We start from the raw sequence: 6,000 nt of genomic DNA on the forward strand, positions 1-6,000 counted from the left end.
GGACCATCATCAGCTTTTGGTTGTCCGACGATGTCACCAGGTAATATTTTGCGTGGGGTGCCCTATGTTCTCCCTTGATGACATGCTCAACTCGACTCTGAGATAGTGCCGCTGCCTCTCCGACGAGAAACTCATGGACGAATAGATCCCTGTTCCAGCCGATAGCAAAGATCTTTCCTTGGTGGATGGTTACATCCATGTAGAAAAAGTCCAGACCATGGTAGTGACCAGCGGACGTGCCGGCCGCATGTGACCATGAAAGCGGCTGCGGCGTGCCCGGCAGGAAACATGCAAAGTTGGGAGCTGGTGCGACGTTGAACGGACCGCCTAGGAACGGCAAAAAACACAAATTTATATCTATGGACGAAAATAATTTACAAAGTAAACTGTCTTCGAAAAAATTTCACTCCACTGATCCTTTCATATAGCGTCCGACATCTAGACGTCACACTACACTATGCAACGCCTGACTGATAGACGCTACACGCTCCAAACTGTCAAAAAATTGCTAAGTCAATGTGCAACACCTAAGAGCTAGGCGCTATACTATACAGTGTAGCGCCTAAGCACTGGGCGTTGCACTATTTGGATTACAACAGCATCATCGTGTACAGCACGGTTGTATGTAGACGACATGCACGGAGCGTAATTCCGTCCGTGCATGCATGTACTACATGTACTGTGTGCTGCCCTGCCGCTTTTGATCAAGTACCATTGTATTTTATATGCATCAGGCGTGGCTGGGTAGTAGTGCTAGGGGAGTGTATTAATAAAGAGGAAAGGACCAAGAAGAGGTGAAGGGGTGATGGATGGATGGAGCCCAAGTCTAATAGGACAGGCAGCTGGAAAGCGACGGGAGATAGCACTGCTAGACACGCCTACATCGTATTAGAGGGAGTGCCACCTAGTGCGTAATGCAAGTATAGTGTGGCGTCTAATTTTTAGGCGTTGCATACTGACTTAGTAAATTTTAGATAGTTCGAAGTACGATGCTGATCAGATGTGTAGCGCCTGTCAGTCAGGCGCTTCATAGTATAGTGTGGCACCTAGATGTCGGACGTTACACGAAAGGATCAGTGGAGTAAAAAATTTCAAAGACAATTTATTTTATGAATTCTTTTCATCTATGGGTCAAATTTATGGATTTTGCCCCTAGGAACATGGCGACGACGAGTTGATGCGACTGGACGATGATCTTAAACACAGAGCACGGGTTCCGAGGTATGAGATTGCAGATGGCGATGACGTGGTGAGGACGGTTGGCGCGTCGCTTGTAGCGGCGTGGGACCTCGATGGCCGGCGTGGCTCCGGCTTCGGAGAATGGGTCACGGAGGAAGCATCTACGGGATGGCTACAGAAGCAGCTGCCGTAGGAAGTGTGGACGAGGCCATTGTTGGGCGTGGCAAATAGGCGCACCTTGCCGTCGACAAGGCTCTGGTAGGCGCCGCCACCAAGGTTGATGCAGGGCACGGCCGCAGGCAACAGCAGGCGCTGGTGTTCAGCGCAGAGGCGCCAGCCACGGCAGACGGCGGCGAAGCTGAGGCGGTCGTCGTGGGACGCGAGATGCGCGAGGACGAGGCCGAGGATCTCCAACGGCAAATCCGGCCAGCATGGCAGAGAACTGGAAGAGGTGCCGCCGGAGGTGGACTTTCCCAGGCAAAGACCCATGATGAGATCGCAAGAAATAGAGAGAGAAGACTTTGTGCGGCACACTTGTGCATTCACTTTTGATTTTATACTACAAGTTCCAATAGCTCGTTAATATCCTAACAAACAGCATAGATTGTGCGGTCGGTGGGTTAGCCGGTCCATGAGAATAGAGCTAGTAGGTGCGCTGACTAAACAGTTACCGTGGCGCGTAAAACAGCTGCTATGCATGGCCGCGACAGCGGTATATAAAGCTTATTTTTTTAGGATCAACGAAGCATGTTTCATTTTTTTAAAGAGTTTAATTAATATCAAGTGTTAGATATCAATTACATCCAGTCTCTGCACTAACAATATGTATAAAAATATCCATATTGCACACAACCAAAAAATAAAAAAAAGAGAGAACAAAATTAAAATACTACCCTGTCACGGTGGTCAATCATCCGCAGTAGTAGCACTCTAACCACCACTAAAAACTATAAAGAAGGTTTTTCAAAAAAAGCGCCTTCAAAAAGAAAACAATGCATAAGCGTTGTCGTTGCCCAATAAAAAATCACAGGTTTTCACCTTGGAGAAAGACTGCGTTTCCAAAAACAATGCCTTTCACAAGGCCGCTATCAGACACAACCAATAAAGGCCAGACCTTGGGTTTCATCCTGAAAATCATGACTCGGTACTCCAAAGAGCACCACCAACAAAGAAGTCCTCCAATGTTGCGGAGGCTACTACTACAAGTCACGTACCATCAGTCTCACAGGAACTTGTGCCCAATCTAGATGGGAACATACCCCGCCAGCCAAATCTAAACAACTGCATGCGAAGCAAAGTCTTCACCGTCTCCAAGACCCGCCATAGCCGTAGTAGGTCCTCCAACCACACCATGGCATTCTCCGTATGTGTTGATATCATGGAAATCTTGCTGCAGACATGTCTCAAGGTGTCAACAAAAACAGAGCTTTCCGATACTTCAGAGGTGGACTTTCCGAGACAAATACCCATCATAAGATCATAAAAAATCGAGAGAGAAGAGTTTGTGCGGCACACTTGATGCATTCACTTTCGGAGGATTTATACAACTTGCAACAGCTCGTGCTCAGCTTAATAAATCCTAACAAACAACCGAGAAGGTATGGGAGGTGGGTTAGCCGATCCTGGAGAATAGGACTCATGAGAGAAGATAACGATGAAGAGCCGGATGGATCAACCCAAAAACAGCCTGATCCGGATTTTCGGGAGGGGCGACTTCATGCTGCGGTGGTCGTACCTCCTCCTACCCGCCCCCTCCTCACCCTTGCCGGTGGCGGCCGCCGATGCCGGCGTGGCTACCATCGGCACTCGCGCGGGTCTGCGTGACTTGGAGGGCTGCAATCCGCCGGAAGTTTGCCGCATCCTGCATCGTCCGGCAGTTGCCGATGGCTCGGAAACGACCACCATCGACGCTCAGGCTGCAGGTTGGACTTGAGTGGGCAGCCCGCCAAATCTTACACGGATTAAGGGAATCTCCAACGTCAACACACAATTTTTCTCCCGCATCCGTCCGCGAGGGATTACTCCGCGGACACGGATGTGAAAGGACGACATCCAACCGTAGCCCCATCTATTTGATAATAGTTCGAACCAATTGAACAAAATTCATGCAAACCGGGCGAATTTTGATATAAACCCGAACGGATTTCGTATAAACATGACAGATTTCATTACATTTACATCAACTAAGCGGTGCTGGTCCGGCTCTGTAGGTATAATTAATACCTAATCTAAATGGTCGCCGTCTTCATGATCGTGGCGGCGGGGCGCGGCCTCGGCGGTGTCCTCCTCCTTGTTGGTCTTGCTGAACACCGCCCCGTCTCACTCCTTGTAGGCGGCCACCACTTCCACCTCTCGCTGGTGGCACCGCTAGCGGACGAGACGGATCTCGCATGCAGAGCGGTGGACTCGAGCAACACCTCATGCTCCGCCAGATTCGCGTCCGACGCGATCGCCCTACCGGCGATGTGCTGCTCCTCCGCCTGCTGGTGCTCCTAGAGGAGGTGGTAGTTGTAGATGGCATCGGCCTGCGCCTCCTGAAACTGCTCCTCCCGCACCATGTCCATGTAATAGGCACGGGCCTTGCCGATGTTCAAGGTCCAGTGCACCAACGAGGGTGGCGCGGAGGAGGAGGAGGGTGGTGTGGAGGAGTAGGAGGATGGCGCCAGCTCGTCGTCCGCGTCCTCCATTGGGTCATTCGTCGTCCTCCGACTGCCTGTCGGCCAGCCAACCAGCAGCAATGTGGCCATCTCCTTATTTTGCTCCGGCGTCAGCCCATCCTAGAGAGCTTTGGTGGGTGAGGAATCCATGATGGGGGTGGTGCGGGGAGGGATCGGAAACGGATGACTGCGGCTATGGTCGGGGCAGTGGCTTATATAGCAATGGCGGGCGATAGAGGGACGGACGAGTGGTGCCGGGGGAGACACCTCGGCAACCGCGTGACATCAATGTGGACGGCAGACGGACAGACGGGTGGCCTTCGTTTTGTTTGAACGCGTTGCAATCGCCTGCACCAAGAAGCGACGCGGACAGTGCTTTCTCAGTCGGCGCGCCACTTCAATGCCGGTGCCAGTGAGCTCTCGCGTCCGCTCTAGCCGGGTATGAATGCGGACAGTAACGCTCTGGAACGAGCTATCCATTTCAGGCGGGAAGCGCGTGGGGGCGAGGGAGGGTTTTTGGTGGGCCAGCATGGTTAGAAGCAAGTGTGAAAGCGGTCTAGACTACCACAAAGCCTCACGTTTGTCTTTAATTTGCGAGAGAAAGTATGCCCGAACCGTGCTCGTGTTGGATGGCTTCGGCTGTCCGAATGCATGCAAAAGGTTAAGTGGGTTAAGTGGAGCGAGCTGTAGAAGTAGAATCCTAACAGATGAATCAATCATCGAGAAAACAGTGAACATAGTTAGATGGCGCACACAAGAGGACGTCACGGAGTTTTCATCCTCTACATGATGCTGCCCAGCGGGTCATGGATGGGCTTCCACGAGGTCGGTCTTGAGTGCAGGGTGTCCTGGCCCGACGTGTGGCATGCCGACGTGGACAACCCGGCCATAGTGCCATGTATCGTCAGGACCTACAATCATAACGCATAAGTATACATTTCTTACTTGTAATATTAGTCATGAATTTAGGAGCTCGAATGTTGAGGCTCACAAGCTCGCAAAGCATGCTTTATCTTTACCGACTGGCCGGCATGTGTGGTTGGGTCAGTCGGCCGGCATGTGTGGTTGGGTCAGTCGGAAGTACTTCCTTTCGTTCGTGTAAACATTGTGACGGTTGAATAAAAAGCTTCGAAGTTTGTCTAAAAAAAGTATCGTCAGGACCTACAAGGTGTGTCAAGTGTCGGACTCCTAGTGCCTCAGAGTCCGTTAGTGCGCATGACGACGAAGTGATCACTGTGGCCGTCGTTGGGCTCGACAGCGTCGTGTTCACTAGATCGGCCGACAACACCATCAAGGTGTGGCGGCGGGAGATGGCCGGGAAGGGCGGCACGACAAAGCATATCCTTGAGAAGGTACTCAGAGAGGGAGAGAGCATGGTCACCACCATCTCCATGTTGCCCAACGACCGCGTCGTCTACGTGGGCTTGTCGGACAGGCTAGTCACCTAATGGTTCTGGGTTGCTGGCGAGTCGAGATATGGTGGTGTCCTCAAGGGCCACAAGATGTTGGTGATGTGTAACGCCCCAAGACCGGAGTTGCAGATGCCTTCCATATTTCCGGGTTTTATCGTGTGATTTGTTTGGTTCATCGTTTTCATCTTTGCATCATGTCATCATGTCTTTAATCTTTGCATCTCAAATCAAATAATTAAATCGTATGGATTTTCAGTCCATTTAAACCAAGGGAATTCACCTGGTGATTTCTCTATATAACATACCCTCCTAATAATTATGGAGCTATTATTAAATATTCCGTTCTTTTGGAATTAACCATCGACACACTTGCAAATAAATCCCAATACCTTTGTTATCTCAATTCTTGATCTCCGACTTGTCCTCATATTCTTTTATCATTTTATCGAGGCTCTTCCTAAATGTTCAACATTTTTGGGAACTTCGGATCCCTACTCCTTTCAAACGAGTTGAATTAAATTCAAATACATTTTAATTTAATCTTTCAATCTTGGCCATTTCTATTTTCGCGGAAAGAGCACATTTTTGTGGATCCGGGAAATTATCCCCATGCTCCAATTCTGTCCCTAACCCTCTCTTCTTTTTTTCACTAATGTTTTTTTGCTGCTAAAGAAATATGAGGGGGAGGGAGAGGTCTGCCAGGCCGGCCTGCTTCCCCACTTCTCTCTAGGGCCCATGCCTAGGCCCAACCA

Source organism: Triticum dicoccoides, chromosome 5A (genome assembly GCF_002162155.2).
Source record: "Triticum dicoccoides isolate Atlit2015 ecotype Zavitan chromosome 5A, WEW_v2.0, whole genome shotgun sequence".
NCBI classification, from domain to species: Eukaryota; Viridiplantae; Streptophyta; class Magnoliopsida; order Poales; family Poaceae; genus Triticum; species Triticum dicoccoides.